The sequence below is a fragment of the Perca fluviatilis genome, chromosome 1, assembly GCF_010015445.1.
Source record: "Perca fluviatilis chromosome 1, GENO_Pfluv_1.0, whole genome shotgun sequence".
Taxonomy (NCBI): Eukaryota; Metazoa; Chordata; class Actinopteri; order Perciformes; family Percidae; genus Perca; species Perca fluviatilis.
This window is the reverse complement of record NC_053112.1, coordinates 3,743,009-3,760,512: the sequence shown is the minus strand read 5'-3', so window position 1 is coordinate 3,760,512 and position 17,504 is coordinate 3,743,009. Positions and strand designations below refer to the sequence as shown.

Genomic DNA, 17,504 nt, shown 5'->3' with positions numbered 1-17,504 from the left:
TATGTGTGTGTGTGTGTGTGTGTGGTGGTGTGTGGTGTGTTTGTGTGTGGTGTGTGTGTGCGTACATGTGCGTGTGTGTGTGTGTGTGTGTGTGTGTGTGTGTTTGATTTGATTTAGATTTCTTTTAATATTGATATGAGATTAACTTAGATAAATCACGAAGCATGTAATGAATTAGATTTTTATTTTTAATTGCTTGACAGTCCCATTTTTAAACTTTGAAATGGTTAAATCATGGGGGTGCTCGAAGAGCGTCCAATAAACTTTAATTACATAACTGAGTAAGCAAAAATCAAATCAAGACCTGGCCATATCCACAGAAACCTGAAACAGGATATTTAATCACAACAAATATCTGCCTATCTGTGATACCAAATTTGGTATGCTTACCACATTTAACTTTTGGGGTGTCATCACAAAATGATTTAATATAAAAGCTCCTCGTGGATACAGCGTGTGACAGAGAAGACCTGGGAGCTCCTGCTTGTGGCTATGTTCTCGTCAGCTTGAGATCATTTGAAACATTTATTGAGTTCATCTTGAATAGACACCTACTCTAAAAAACAAGAACCGGACCTTTTGAGAAGGACTGGTAATTACTGTTGACAGAGAGGTCAGGTAAGGACAACTTTTTTTATAAGCATTTAATACATGTGCAGAATGTCTCATTTATTGAACGTCTGCAGTAATTCATCCACAAATTTGGACAAAACCAAACAATAGGTTAGTATTTATTTGCAGTAATAACCTAGTGTCAAAAGGATTGAGTCACTTTGGGAGTCAAAGCCCACCTATAACGAAACGAAAACATGGTTTCAGTGTGGATAAGTTTCCTATACATCAAAATGTTAAGTGCTGCTTAAGATAGATGGATAGATATTTAGTGTCATTGCATATTTTTACACAACTGAACTTGGTTGGCGCACTCAGGTTTGCAGCTTACAAATCCATGATCAAATATAAAATATGCACACTTACACATCTCCCTCATGCCCATGACCTCATACACATCATTACCCGTACTATAAATAAATACTCTAGAAAAAAAACACGTTACCCATGATATAAATGAGCAGTGAACACAAAAGTTTAATTACATGGACTTAAAAACTTGAAAATGGAACTTACTTTGTAATTATCTAACAGAAACCAGCCGCCACAATGAGTACGGACGCGGAGATGGCCACTTATGGCAAAGCTGCCATTTACCTTCGTAAGCCAGAAAGGGAGAGGATTGAGGCTCAGAGTGCACCATTTGATGCCAAAAGTGCCTGCTACGTGGCCGATGTCAAGGAGCTGTACTTGAAGGGGAAAATCGTCAAGAAAGATGGTGACAAAGTCACGGTCGAAACCCTGGAAACTAAGGAGGTTAGTATCATGAAATCAGAGTAGAGTCAACTGGGAGAATCAATATGATCAGTTCTCACTGTGACAAATGTCCTGTTCCAGGAGAGAGTAGTGAAAGAAGCTGACGTCTATCCAATGAACCCTCCCAAGTATGACAAGATTGAGGACATGGCCATGATGACCCATCTCAATGAAGCCTCTGTGCTGTATAACCTCAAAGAGCGTTATGCAGCATGGATGATCTACGTAAGACAATCTGAATAATGAGAAAAGAGAAGTATTGCAAATTGCAATACTTGTAGAAAACATAGAGTTAACTGTTGAATCTCTATGATCACTTTCAGACCTACTCTGGGTTGTTCTGTGCCACCGTGAACCCCTACAAGTGGCTCCCAGTGTACGACTCTGAATGTGTAAGTGCCTATAGAGGCAAGAAGCGTATGGAGGCTCCACCCCACATCTTCTCCGTCTCTGACAACGCTTTTCAGTTCATGCAAACTGGTAAGTCATTACCAGAACAATTTATCAGTACATGAAGTTTCTGTTGCAGTAAATCATAGTCAATTATTTTGTTTTTGCTTTAACAGATAGGGAGAACCAGTCTGTCTTGATCACGTGAGTTTGTTACATTTACATTTGTAGACTTTGTTCAACAAAGTTAAATATCTTGATCAAACCGTATACCTCTGTGTCTATACCTAGTGGAGAATCTGGTGCTGGGAAGACTGTTAACACCAAGCGTGTCATCCAGTACTTTGCAACAATCGCAGTTGGTGGACCGAAAAAGGACGACTCAAAGGTATGTTACTGTATGATTAAAATTCAGGCTTCTTTCTCTATAGAGAGCCGAAGTCCCGCCCCTTCTCGTGGACCTCATGGGACCTTAACTCGGAAAAAATATGAACGGTAGTGAATGGGTAGAGGCAAATTATTTTTTTATCCTGTTTGAATTAAGCCATGGATTACACATATGATGTTCGTCAATTTAAAAGATAATTTTTCAAGTGAAGAAAGTCTCAGTTAGCCGTAGGTTTGTCGTAGTACCACTTAGCTTAGTGTGAGACCGCTCAGTGGACTACATCTATCGTCTCACACAATTTGCGTCATCTAGCTTGATGAGCTACCTCAACTTCCTCGCTAGCTAGCTAGCTTAGCTCTGTTCCACAACACATGTAACGTTATCTCACCTGATGAGTTTTATCCAGTCAAGTGTTTTCAGCAGAGAAGCAAAAGAACAAGCGAGATCCTCTGCTCATTAGAGTAACGTTACATCCCCAGTACTATACAAACAGACATTGTAACTTCAGCGAGACGTGAGACATTGAAGTGTGTAGTCTTTCTAATTTCGTATTTTCAGAGTCTCATACTTCAACAGTTTAACAATAAACGGAAACTTTCTTCGGTTGAAAAGAATAAAAAATAATTATTAACTCTCGTTCATATTTTTTCCAAATTAAGGTCCCATGGACCAGAAGTAGAAGGGCGTGACTTTGGCTCTCTATTGAATATTTTTCCAAATGAAGTCATTTCTTGACAGTAATTCTAAACCTGGATTGTAGGGGTCACTGGAGGATCAGATTATTGCAGCCAATCCCCTCCTAGAAGCCTACGGTAATGCCAAAACTATTAGGAATGACAACTCTTCTCGTTTTGTAAGTATGGAACAATGTCTACACATGAGAGAGGTCTTGTTACAGATTGCCAATGTGGAGGGACAATACAAAAATCCTTTGATCCAAACAGGGTAAATTCATCAGAATCCATTTCGGCGCAACTGGCAAACTGGCAAGTGCTGATATTGAGACATGTAAGTAATAATACTCATAGTACATGCAAACGACTGGAATTGAGAATTGGCCAGGCTGTGATTTATGAACAATATTTGTAGATCTGCTGGAGAAGTCAAGAGTGACATACCAGCTTTCTGATGAAAGAGGCTACCACATCTTCTTCCAGATGATGACCGGCCACATACCTGAGCTGATTGGTAAGCACATTGGTGTTGCACATTGTTTAACCTCTTTTCATATGGAACAAATGTTCTGACATTTTCACTCTTATTTGGATCTCCAGATTTGGCACTCATCTCAACCAACCCCTACGACTTCCCCATGTGTAGCATGGGTCAGATCACTGTGGCTAGCATTGATGACAAAGTTGAGCTGGAAGCCACTGATGTGAGTGATCTTCACTTCAAAATATAATTATTTTTTTTGCATTAAATCCAATTGATCCTTCGCTAGGGCACACCCGAAAACCGCCACAGGCCAATCGTGGTTTAGCAACCGTAACTAGGCACGGGAGGTCTGTCAACTTTCGAGCAAGGGAAACATGCCGAAGCGTTGTGCGTATTTGTGCAAATGTGATACCCAGTATCCTAAAAGTTTGGACGGGGTGGTGGATTTTTTTCCATCCCGAAACCTAACACGCTAATGTGAGCTAGCTAGCTAACTCAGCACAGCATTGCTTGGAAATAATGACGGTTCTTTGTTCATAATGCATATATTTGAACGTAAAATAAAATGATTAAAGGCAAGACGGAGGCTCACTGACGTACTTTAAGATATATTTCAGCATTTTGTTAATCGCTAAAAATATAAGCAGGAGAATGTTATTGCAAAGTGGTCAGGCTAATGCCTTGTGTTTATTCCAGAACACTTACGGATAAGTTGTTTGATTTATAATTATTAGATTATTTTCAAATTTTACTTACCCTGCTGTGCATAAACAAGGCTGTTCCTCATTTTGTGTGTTTACCATTTGAATGGTCAGCGTATGAGGCGGCTGCTGCTTGTACTGGGACCTATAGGCTTTAGCTTAAATTTGGATGAAATTATTCTCTAATCGGTTGCATATTATGTCGTGGATATATCCCTGGAATGCATACTGCAGTCCCTTTTGTCTTGCTCTCTCAGATATTTCACCTGTTCACCAAAAATGACTAATTATCTCCTTGGGAATGTGTGACACCAGTGCATACATACTGAAATAGATGTGCCAGGCAAGAAAGCTTGTCAAGCGTAGCAACAGTAACTAAGGAGGGCGGGGTTTAGTGAAGAGTCATTTGCATTTTCCTAAAGTGAATATGTTTTGTGTCGACCTGTTTTGAACTCAGAACGCTATTGATATCTTGGGCTTCACTCATGACGAGAAAATGGCCATCTACAAGATGACTGGTGCTGTGCTCCACCATGGTAACATGAAGTTCAAGCAGAAGCAGCGTGAGGAGCAGGCTGAGCCTGATGGCACAGAGGGTGAGTGTTTAATGTCAGCTCAAAGTGAATAGCTTGGGAACAACAGTAATGAGGTTCTTAATCACACTGGTGTCGGTTTATATCATATGGAAATCTCTGAACTATTTTTCAGAGGCTGACAAGGTTGCTTACTTGCTGGGTCTGAACTCCGCTGACATGCTCAAAGCTCTGTGCTTTCCCAGAGTGAAGGTCGGAAATGAGTATGTTACCAAGGGACAGACTGTACCTCAGGTAAATACGAATTACCAATATCCTACAATTTAAATAAGTCTAGGACCGTCTTAAATGTAATTTTTTATTATTAGATCTTTTGTATTATTTACCTCACTAGTGAGGTGCCCATTCAGGCGGATTGCTTGGCCTGTGGTATTTGGTGCTTGTAGCTTTCTCGAGAATCCCTCATACGATCAATTTAATGCTCACACTGCGCTTCCTTGGGTCCTGAGCAATACACCTGCCATGACATAGTTGCGTCACATACCCAAACCACGACTTCTCATGGTCAGAAACACTTTTGAAATACACTGGTTCAGGGGGGGAAATATCAAGAGCAAACTTTACCATTGCCTTTAGTCCCAAGGTAAAAGGGCCACAAACAGCTATAGAAATTTATTATGATGGTCACATATAAAAAATATAGGATATGTTTCAATCCTAAATCATTGTACCAATAAATAACTTAAAAATGGGCAACTCAACTGCAGTTCTGACTTACTGTGTCCTACTTCAGAGGAAAACGTACTGCTACATTTCCCTGACAGAGAAATGTTACTGGTTACATTGCAGATTAAGATTTTTCCTCACAAAATTATTCAACATTACTCTATGCAGCATGATTTTGTAAGTATGTAAGTACATTCTGCTGATAATTCCTGTCTTTTACTCTTCACTTTAAGTAGACATCGGAATGCAGGACGTTTTGACTAGGCCTATTTCTAACACTGCCAACACATTGCCAGTTAGAGAAAGGCTGAGAAGTAAAGGATACTGTTTTTGTTAGTCAGAGTGATTAATCGTTGCGGTAACGCTGCTTTCCTTGGTAAAATCATTCCACTATGTCAAGTAATCCCATCCGCTCTGTGCAAATGTCAGTGACAGGGTACCGGACATTCTTATTATACATCCATGGTACAATGGTACAAGTGTTAAATAACATCCTTGTTTTTATTCAGGTGATGAACTCAGTGACAGCCCTGGCCAAGGCTATCTATGAGAGGATGTTCTTGTGGATGGTCGTTCGTATTAACGAGATGTTGGACACTAAACAAGCACGACAGTTCTACATCGGTGTCCTGGACATTGCTGGTTTTGAAATCTTTGACGTAAGCTTAATTTCCAACAATTGAGAAGCTGATACTTTTCATGACAGAATCATTCCTATTGCCCTGCGAGAGATTATACTGGTTAATTGTCCCCTCACAGTTCAACACCTTGGAACAGCTGTGCATCAACTTCACCAATGAGAAACTGCAACAGTTTTTCAACCACACCATGTTTGTCCTGGAGCAAGAGGAGTACAAGAAGGAGGGTATTATCTGGGAGTTCATTGACTTTGGCATGGACTTGGCTGCCTGCATTGAGCTCATTGAAAAGGTAATAATTTGGTATTTATATATAATTTTTCTTAATTTGAATGTATGTATCACCCTTGTGTTGTCTTTCGGGTCCCGGTGACCCGAAGGACAAAACAAGGGTTAATACAGCACCTTAGTGCTTTTTTGTACAGCATTTTGGTCAGCTTAAGCTGTGTTTAAATGTGCTCTGGAAATAAACTTTACTTACTTACTTTACAAGAGACAAGGTTTAGAGAGCAATTCTCAACAAAGTAAATGGAAGTACATAAGCCTTGTGTTGTCCTTCGGGTCACTGGGACCCGAAGGACTGCACAAGGGTTTAAAGAGGTGCTATGCAGTTTTGGCCATTTCTTCGCTGTTTTCCCTCTTTTTGCTCACAGGTTTCTCTATAGAGCTCCCCTTACAGCCTCGGAATAGATATTTGGCAGCTCCTATGTTTACTCATGTCGGACTCCTCGCTCGGTCAGTCTGCCGTTTCCTCTTTCTCTGTTCCTCCGACAATGCTTTCCTAGCTTTCTGCTTCTTTTTTGCCGGCTCAGCCATGACAATAGTGTGAAAAACTCCATCGCTGCCTTGTTAGCCGGTTCCTGAACGGGCGTATGTGTGCAGTGCCGTGAAGCAATTCGTTACATCGCGAGACCTGATATCCATACGCGTGATACTTCCTGGCGCTAATGATGCGAAAGTTGCAGGGGTGGTTTTTCCGCCACCGGCGCTAGGGGGGCGAGATGACCACCATTCAACTCGAAAGAAGTCATATAACCATTCCAATGGCTCCGAAGCTGTTCAGTTAAGGTAAATTAAGCTAAAAAAGATGCATATTTCCCCTTTATTTACATACTTCTTCCCACTTTTTTCAAGCCCATGGGCATCTTCTCCATCCTTGAAGAGGAGTGCATGTTCCCCAAGGCCTCAGACACATCCTTCAAGAACAAGCTGTATGACCAGCATCTTGGAAAAACCAAAGCATTTGAGAAGCCTAAGCCCCCAAAGAAAGGCAAGATTGAGGCCCACTTCTCCCTGGTGCACTACGCTGGTACCGTGGACTACAATATCGCTGGCTGGCTGGACAAGAACAAGGATCCACTGAATGACTCCGTCTGTCAGCTGTACCAGAAATCCCCAGTGAAACTGCTGGCTCTCTGCTTCCCTCCTGTCATTGAGGGTATGATAGGAACTACAGTAAACTAAAACATGTTTTTAGGCTATACTGTATATGTTTAAGTAACTGTAGCAGGTGTTAATGTACATTTTATTTGTCATCCTAACGAAACATGTCTAATTCAAAATATCAACAGATGCTACCAAGAAGGGAGGCAAGAAGAAGGGTGGTTCTATGCAGACTGTGTCTTCACAGTTTAGGGTAATGTTGCAAATGTATCTTATATATGTATGTATATATAGCTGAGTTTATGTTCAAACTCACAGTTGATTACATGTCATAAGACTCACCATTTTGGATCTACAGGAGAACTTGGGGAAGCTGATGACTAACTTGAGGAGCACCCATCCTCACTTTGTGCGCTGCCTGATTCCCAATGAGTCAAAGACTCCAGGTACATAGACAACATCATCTCAAGAGATTATTTGAAGAGTGGTTTTGTTTTGTTAATATGGTTTCCTTCATGTTGTGCTGCTTTAACTAACTAAGTCTATTTATTCAAAGAAGTCATTAAGAAATGTATTTTTCCAGGTCTGATGGAGAACTTCCTGGTCATCCACCAGCTCAGGTGTAACGGTGTGCTGGAGGGTATCAGAATCTGCAGAAAAGGTTTCCCCAGCCGAATCCTTTATGCTGACTTCAAGCAGAGGTATTAATGGATATTTTACTATAATTTTGCTAAAGATTATTAGAAGAAAATGCTCACACTGACCATTAACTGTCATGAAAAAGGTACAAGGTGCTGAATGCCAGTGTCATCCCCGAGGGCCAGTTCATTGACAACAAGAAGGCTTCAGAGAAGTTGCTTGGGTCAATTGATATTCCACATGATGAGTACAAATTCGGACACACAAAGGTAAACACCTTGCTCTCTTATTTTACTGTAGATTAATGACCAAAGTGGTTAGGGGGTGGAGGATGGGTCAAACACAGGGCTTTCACCCAGGAGACCGGGGTTCGCGTCCCGCTTGTCATGCTTGCTATAGTCGTTTTTTTCTTACTGTACGCCCACCACGTCCCTTTCCTAAACCCAACTGTCCCGTTCTTCCCGCGTGTCACGGAACTGTAAGCCACCCACGACCTTTTCCTTAACATAACTGTTTCAAAATGGACGGCAATAGTCCTGACCAAGTGTGTTTACTTAAAGCGCTAAAGGAGACTTTTAGCGTCAATAAGAACGACAAAGGCACCTGACCAAGCGTCCATATTTTACGAGATGTGTGTGAGATAGAGGCAGAGCAGCCTGCATGTGGCCATTATCAAAAGACCTTCACCTTAAAAGCCCTGGAACACGTGGGGTTGGTGAAAATGTTTTTTGTGTTTGTTTTACAGGCTGTGAAGTATTCACTATTCATCCTACATTCATTTTTATTTTGTGTTTGATCAGGTGTTCTTCAAGGCCGGTCTGCTGGGTGTCCTTGAGGAGATGAGAGATGAAAAACTGTCATCTCTGGTCACCATGACCCAGGCTTTGGCCCGTGGTTATGTCATGAGAAAGGAGTTTGTGAAAATGACGGAGAGGAGGCATGTTGAAAACAGCTCATTCTGAATCATGGTATTAAAAATCACTAACAACATTGTTTACAACAGCTACTTCTTGTCCGCAGGGAAGCCATTTATACCATCCAGTACAATATCCGCTCATTCATGAATGTCAAACACTGGCCATGGATGAAGGTGTACTACAAGATCAAACCTCTGCTGAAGACTGCTGAAACTGAGAAGGAGCTGGCAAATATGAAGGAGAACTATGACAAGATGAAAACTGACTTGGCTGCTGCCCTGGCCAAGAAGAAGGATCTGGAGCAGAAGATGGTGTCCCTTCTGCAGGAGAAGAATGATCTGCTGCTGCAAGTGTCATCTGTAAGTACACATCAACAGAAAATTTTGCTTTTCATGTTTTTCAAAGTTGATGTGCTAACATCTATCTTTATATAATTAACTAGGAATCAGACAATCTGAATGATGCTGAAGAGAGATGTGAGGGACTTATCAAGAGTAAGATTCAGATGGAGGCCAAACTCAAAGAGACAACTGAGAGACTGGAGGATGAAGAGGAAATCAATGCTGAGCTCACTGCTAAGAAGAGAAAGCTGGAGGATGAATGCTCTGAGCTCAAGAAGGATATTGATGACCTGGAGCTTACCTTGGCCAAAGTGGAAAAAGAGAAACATGCCACAGAGAACAAGGTTTGTGTATAATAGTTTTCCTGTTAAATACATTTTGGAGGGGAGACCCGCCGCTGCAGAATTATTGGCGCCGCAGCTTCAGAATTTTACTTTTTCATTAAGTCCCAATTTCCCGACTCTGCAGAGCTGAGGTTGAGGGTGAGTGACTGGTGAAACAGTGAAAGGACGTCAATCAATCGCAAAGTCATGACAACCAAACAACAGCACAAGTGATAAACAGGGACAAAAGCCTTGACGGCTAATTCTCACGCAGGTCCCGTGGAATAGAACAGCCACAGTGGCTTAGAAAATACCGTTACGGTGACTGAATATATTAAATTTACTGTTTCTCTGACCCCCGATGAGAAAAGAAGTGTGTGCACCCTGCAGTCCATCTGCCACACCCCTGCTGCAGGAGATTGTTTCAAACCTTTCCAGGTTACGTTAAAAATGTGATGCGATACGGGCACTGCTAAATGCGTTATTTATCTGGAATTGTTCATTAGCTGTGGTTGATATATGTCAAGCTGAATGGGCTCACAGTAGTAAACATGTTATTCTCACCCAAAGACTCGTTCTTCGAGAGAAAGAACACAACATAATGTAATGGAATGGGAAGGCATTTCCTTTACTATTTTTCATTGCTGTTACAGGCTGGTAGCGTAGATACTAGTGCACCCTCACTAATGTTCAACCCTAATGTTAACCCTTCCCCCACCTGCCCATTGAAACAGAATCCAGAGGAAAAACTGTAATAATCTGTCCAGCATATCAAGTAAGATTAAAATGATGACAGTTTAAAGACAAGATTTTTCTTGCACATTTAGGTGAAGAACCTGACTGAGGAGATGGCCTCTCAGGATGAGAGCATTGCTAAGCTGACCAAGGAAAAGAAAGCCCTTCAGGAGGCTCATCAGCAGACTCTTGATGACCTGCAGGCAGAGGAAGACAAAGTCAACACTCTGACCAAGGCCAAGACCAAGCTTGAGCAGCAAGTGGATGATGTAAGTTCACAAAGGCTCTTGGATTGGCAAAGCAGGATTCTTGAATTGGATGATTAAAAATGAATTGTATTTTTCAGCTTGAGGGTTCTCTGGAGCAAGAGAAGAAGCTCCGTATGGACCTTGAGAGATCCAAGAGAAAGCTTGAGGGTGATCTAAAACTGGCCCAGGAATCCATCATGGATCTCGAGAATGAGAAGCAGCAGTCGGACGAGAAAATTAAAAAGTAACAGTTATTGAATTTGTACACAAGAACCATTCTTATAAAATTTGTGGTCAACTACATGAACTCTATGTACTTCATCTAAACTTCTCACAGGAAGGACTTTGAAATCAGTCAGCTCCTTAGCAAAGTTGAAGATGAGCAGTCACTTGGTGCTCAGCTTCAAAAGAAGATCAAGGAGCTCCAGGTGACATATGGTTTTAAAGAAAACATTTCTGACATTTCCAATTTTGTGTATTAAAAGTGAAAGTTTACTGAAAGAAATGATATCTACATTGAACAGGCTCGTATTGAGGAACTGGAGGAGGAGATTGAGGCTGAGCGTGCTGCTCGTGCCAAGGTTGAGAAGCAGAGAGCTGACCTCTCCAGGGAACTTGAGGAGATCAGTGAGAGGCTGGAGGAGGCTGGTGGGGCCACTGCTTCTCAGATTGAGATGAGCAAGAAGCGTGAAGCCGAGTTCCAGAAGCTCCGTCGTGATCTTGAGGAGTCCACTCTGCAGCATGAAGCCACTGCTGCTGCTCTTCGCAAGAAGCAGGCTGACAGCGTCGCTGAGCTGGGAGAGCAGATCGACAACCTCCAGCGTGTAAAGCAGAAGCTTGAGAAGGAAAAGAGTGAATACAAGATGGAGATTGATGACCTCTCCAGCAACATGGAGAATGTTGCTAAAGCAATACCACAATGCATTAGGCTACATGTTGTTAATACCCAAATCGTTAGTATAATAAATCTGATCACTGATCTCATCTGTATTTACTCATTAGGGAAATCTTGAAAAGATGTGCCGTACTCTAGAGGACCAACTCAGCGAACTGAAGACCAAGAATGATGAAAATGTCCGTCAAATCAATGACACAAGTGCACAGAGAGCACGTCTCCTGACAGAAAATGGTACCTACAGTACAAGCTATCAGTTAATGATCTGTTGTGTATGTTATTGAGAAATGTGACACAAACTAATGCATCGTGGCATCTTTCACACAAGGTGAGTTCTGCCGTCAAGTTGAAGAGAAAGAAGCTCTTGTCTCCCAGCTGACCAGAGGCAAACAGGCATTCACACAGCAGATTGAGGAGCTGAAAAGACATGTTGAAGAGGAGGTTAAGGTAAGAAACATTTAAGTAAGTGTGCATTGTGTATTAGTTTGGGATTCAGGAATTTTGTAAATTCAATCATATGTCTTACACCAGGCCAAGAATGCTCTTGCCCATGGACTGCAATCAGCCCGCCATGACTGTGATCTGCTGAGGGAGCAGTTTGAGGAGGAGCAAGAGGCCAAGGCTGAGCTGCAGCGTGGGATGTCCAAGGCCAACAGTGAGGTGGCTCAGTGGAGATCCAAGTATGAAACTGATGCCATCCAGCGCACTGAGGAGCTTGAGGAATCCAAGTGAGTAACATTCAAACAATTCAATGGCCAGTGTATCATTTTAGCACAACTCATCTTTGGAGCAAACATTTCACACCTCTGCCTTCATATGTTCATCTAGATCTTTAAAAACTAGCTATTAATTACAACACTAGGCTGATTATAAATTGCCCATCCCCCTTTCCAAAACCTGTTATTTTGAAATATTCGCTACTCTAAGAATATTAAGGCTTCAAACAAACAACAATGCAACACTGAAAATACAAGAACTCACGCTGCAGATTATTGTTATTGAGGCTTTGGGTCACTTCATAGTAGAAACTAATCTTACCTTATTCAACAGGAAAAAGCTGGCTCAGCGTCTTCAGGAGGCTGAGGAGCAGATTGAGGCGGTGAATTCCAAGTGTGCTTCTCTGGAGAAAACCAAACAGAGGCTCCAGAGTGAGGTGGAGGACCTCATGATTGATGTGGAGAGGGCCAATGGGCTGGCTGCCAACCTGGACAAGAAGCAGAGGAACTTTGACAAGGTAGCATTGTTAAAGTTTTTTTTTTTTTTTCTGGGATTTGGGGTTATTTTGTGTCTCTGGTGCTTCCACACACATACAAACTTAGGGAAAAACCCATTTTCTGCATGTGTCCTGCCTTCAGTCTCCTGGTGAGCTGGTCAAAATCTGCACGGCTTTCTACGTCACTAGCCGAGACGAAGGGGCTAGGGGGCTAACCATTAGCATGCTAGCTCGTTCTCAATGGCAAAACACTGCTACAACACAAATTCACCCTAATCTACAAAATAAATTGTATAGAACTACTTACACGTCCCTGCTCTGCAGGTATTCCACGCAAAGTTGGAAGTGGGCCCTCATTATGAAGAAGTCTCCCGGCTAATCCTGCCTTGTAGAGGCCGAAGTTGGAGAAACAGCTAGCTAGCTCATGTAGTCCTTACCTAGCTGCTGAGCATGTACAACTGACAACAAAGATGTTACAGCAGTGAGATGTCTCACTCTGTAGCTAAAACAGAGACCTGAACACAGGGTGAAAAGAGGAGCTGCAGCAATGTGCAGTACAACAAAAATATGGTGTTTTTTTTAAATTAAATGTAATGTAAATCTATTCTGGTATAACCGCAAAATACAATTATGAACCTGAAAATGAGCTTAATATGGGAACTTTAACTTTTGTGTTGCCAAGCCACACAAACAATGAAAGATATATTTATTTTTCCTCATATCGCTACATAACCAATGGTGTTATTCAGGTGTTGGCAGAGTGGAAACAGAAGTACGAGGAGGGTCAGGCAGAGCTCGAGGGAGCACAGAAGGAGACTCGTTCTCTCAGCACTGAGCTGTTCAAGATGAAGAACTCTTATGAGGAATCTCTGGATCAGCTGGAGACTTTGAAGCGTGAAAACAAGAACCTCCAACGTGAGTTCGACATTATGCAACAGTTACATTGTATTCAACACATGCATTTCTTACATTGTATTCAACATGTTGGAATAAAGTCTTTATATTTTACATTGTAAGGCTTAACAATATAAAACACATGTATCTCTATGCAGAGGAGATCTCAGATCTGACTGAACAGATTGGTGAGACGGGCAAGAGCATCCATGAGCTGGAGAAGTCCAAGAAGCAGGTGGAGACCGAAAAGTCTGAGATCCAGAGCGCTCTTGAAGAGGCTGAGGTACATTTTCTTCTAGGGACATCTACTGAAAAAAATCATGGAAAAATCTACTTTAATAAGGTTTGAAGGCAGAGATTAATGTGTAATTCTTTGATGTCATCAGGGGACGCTGGAACACGAAGAGTCTAAGATCCTGCGTGTCCAGCTGGAGCTCAACCAGATTAAGGGTGAGGTGGACAGGAAGCTGGCAGAGAAAGATGAGGAGATGGAGCAGATCAAGAGGAACAGCCAGAGGGTGATTGACTCCATGCAGAGCAATCTGGATTCTGAGGTCAGGAGCAGAAATGATGCCCTGAGAATCAAGAAGAAGATTGGGGGAGACCTGAATGAGATGGAGATTCAGCTGAGCCACTCCAATGCGCCAGGCTGCTGAGTCCCAGAAGCAGCTGAGGAATGTGCAGGCGCAGCTGAAGGTATGTTAGACACAGAATTGTTGCAACAGACAGTGCAGGTACATTTTGGCATTCATGTGAATATTGTCCTGATTTTTTTTTTCTCTAGGATGCACAACTACACCTTGATGATGCTGTCAGAGCACAGGAGGAGTTCAAGGAACAAGCTGCTATGGTGGATCGCAGAAACGGTCTGATGGTAGCTGAAATCGAGGAACTCAGAGCTGCTCTGGAACAGACCGAGAGAAGTCGCAAAACCGCCGAGCAGGAGCTGGTGGACGCCAGTGAGCGTGTTGGACTTCTGCACTCTCAGGTGAACAAGCCCAATCATTTCTTCAATAATTCAAAAATCTAATGACATTTTAAGTAACGTGAAAATCAGACATGTGATGACTAACGGGCCTAGATTGTATTTTACATTTAAGAACACAAGCCTTCTGAACTCCAAGAAGAAGCTTGAGTCTGACCTGGTCCAGGTCCAGGGTGAAGTGGATGACACTGTTCAGGAAGCAAGGAATGCAGAGGAGAAGGCCAAGAAGGCCATCACTGATGTAGGTTTACATTTGAATTGTTCTTACTTTCACTCCAATGTGTATTTTCAAGATTATTGTAATCAACATGTTATGCTGTCTCTTGTATAGGCTGCTATGATGGCTGAGGAGCTGAAGAAGGAGCAGGATACCAGCTCCCATCTGGAGAGGATGAAGAAGAACCTGGAGGTCACTGTTAAGGACCTGCAGCACCGCCTGGATGAGGCTGAGAACCTGGCCATGAAGGGTGGCAAGAAGCAGCTCCAGAAACTTGAGTCCAGGGTAAGAAAGAAAGAAAGAAAGAAAGAAAGAAAGAAAGAATTTGCAGAACTGAACTTATTAAAAAACGATTTATTCTTATTGCCTTATTGTTCATTGAAGGTGCGTGAACTGGAGGCAGAGGTTGAGGCTGAGCAGAGACGTGGAGGAGATGCCATTAAAGGTGTCCGCAAATATGAGAGGAGGGTGAAGGAGCTCACCTATCAGGTACAGTCACGTTGATAGTTGTCATACAAATCAACTTAAAGGTCCCATGACATGGTGCTCTTTTGATGCTTTATATAGGCCTTAGTGGTCCCCTAATACTGTATCTGAAGTCTCTTTTATATAGGCCTTAGTGGTCCCCTAATACTGTATCTGAAGTCTCTTTTATATAGGCCTTAGTGGTCCCCTAATACTGTATCTGAAATCTCTTTTATATAGGCCTTAGTGGTCCCCTAATACTGTATCTGAAGTCTCTTTTATATAGACCTTAGTGGTCCCCTAATACTGTATCTGAAGTCTCTTTTATATAGACCTTAGTGGTCCCCTAATACTGTATCTAAAGTCTCTTTTATATAGACCTTAGTGGTCCCCTAATACTGTATCTAAAGTCTCTTTTATATAGACCTTAGTGGTCCCCTAATACTGTATCTGAAGTCTCTTTTATATAGACCTTAGTGGTCCCCTAATACTGTATCTGAAGTCTCTTTTATATAGACCTTAGTGGTCCCCTAATACTGTATCTAAAGTCTCTTTTATATAGACCTTAGTGGTCCCCTAATACTGTATCTGAAGTCTCTTTCCCGAAATTCAGTCTTGGTGCAGAATTACAGCCACTAGAGCCAGTCCTACAATGAGCTTTCCTTAGGATGTGCCATTTCTGTGTCTGTAGCTATTGAGGAGGAGAGAGGGGGGGGGGGCAAGTTGGAGGGTGGGGGTGTGGCCTTGACCAACTTCCACTTTGCTCGTTTGAAAGCCATGATGTCTCTCTCTCTCTCTCATGGGTGGGCCAAAATCTCTTTGCGGGCAAAGCAGAGAAAGGGGAGGTAACCTTGCTCCAGCAGCAGGATAACCAGGGCTCGGTTTACACCTATCACCATTTCTAGCCACTGGGGGACCATAGGCAGGCTGGGGGAACTCATATTAATGTTAAAAAAAAAAACTCATAAAGTGACATTTTCATGCCAATTATTATTTATTACAAAAACATGTATTTACTCTAAATAAACTTTAACAGACTGAGGAGGACAAGAAAAACGTTGCCAGGCTGCAGGATCTAGTTGACAAGTTGCAGCTCAAAGTCAAGGCCTACAAGAGGCATGCCGAGGAGGCGGTAAGGGCAATATATACATTTACACAACACTGAAAGCTTGATACTGTGGCAGATTTATTTCAGTTGAAGATCACCTTTGGGCTTTTAGGAGATTAAAAATGTCAATCTCTATGTTTTTCAGGAGGAGCAGGCCAACACTCATCTGTCCAAGTGCAGGAAGGTGCAGCATGAGCTGGAGGAGGCTGAGGAGCGCGCTGACATCGCAGAGTCCCAGGTCAACAAGTTGAGAGCAAAGAGCCGTGACTCTGGCAAGGTAAACATACCAATAAAGACGTACATTTAAATTTTAAATTTAATTAAAAAAAATAGTTGACAGAAATATACTGTCAGTTAGATTTGTTTGAAATAAAGTTGATTAAATGCTTTTTTATTTGTGTTTTTAGGGTAAAGAGGCAGCTGAATGAAGAAAACTGCCTGATCAGCTGTTTCTAAACATATAATATGATGTGAGATGTGCTGTAAAAATAAATGGTTTCCTTGTCACAGTTAAATTGCTGTCTGCCTGCTTCTTGTCCTTTAAATTGTTTCCCCCGAGATGAGAAGTGTTAGACTGGGAAAGTGGCTTTCCAGTAAAAACAATGTATTACGTACTAATATATGACCCAGCTGACCAAGCTTTATCAACAAAAGTCCACAAATTAGATTTAAATTGTTGGCTACATGACCTTAATAACTGGTATTAATCATATGTCCTCAACCAGGTAACAAATGCTTAAATCTACCTTCAAGAGACTTATTTGACCTTTTCCAATATACATTTTCTGTAGAGAAAAACATTGGATGAATGCATCGCTTAAATAGCATACCCACCCAAATAAAATACTTAAAAGTCATGGCCAGCATGATTGACAGGCTAGTCAAAGGTACACAAATCAGATGGTGGAGATGCAGAGTCTTATCCTGAGACTGTGTCCACACTAACATTGCCATTTTCATTGGCTATAATATAATATATGTATAATCATTTCATTTCATTTCATTTATTATACAGGAAAATGTAAAAGCAACAATTAAGGTACAATATAAACGGGCCTGACTCAGTTTAAAAACTGGTTTCCAGCAGGTTCCTGTTCTGCAGCAACATACAACACTGAACACAATTTCGGGACATGGGGACAAAAACATTTACACAGGACATTATCATGGACTAGACAGATACAATAAATACAATAGATACAATAAAACAAATAAGACTAGAACAATACATGAACAATC

The 17,504-nt window shown here is 41.7% G+C and overlaps 1 pseudogene; it reads left to right on the top strand.

The window, feature by feature from the left end:
* The first annotated feature begins 445 nt into the window (after positions 1-445).
* LOC120560132 lies at positions 446-16,780 on the top strand (annotated as a pseudogene).
* Positions 16,781-17,504: the final 724 nt, after the last annotated feature.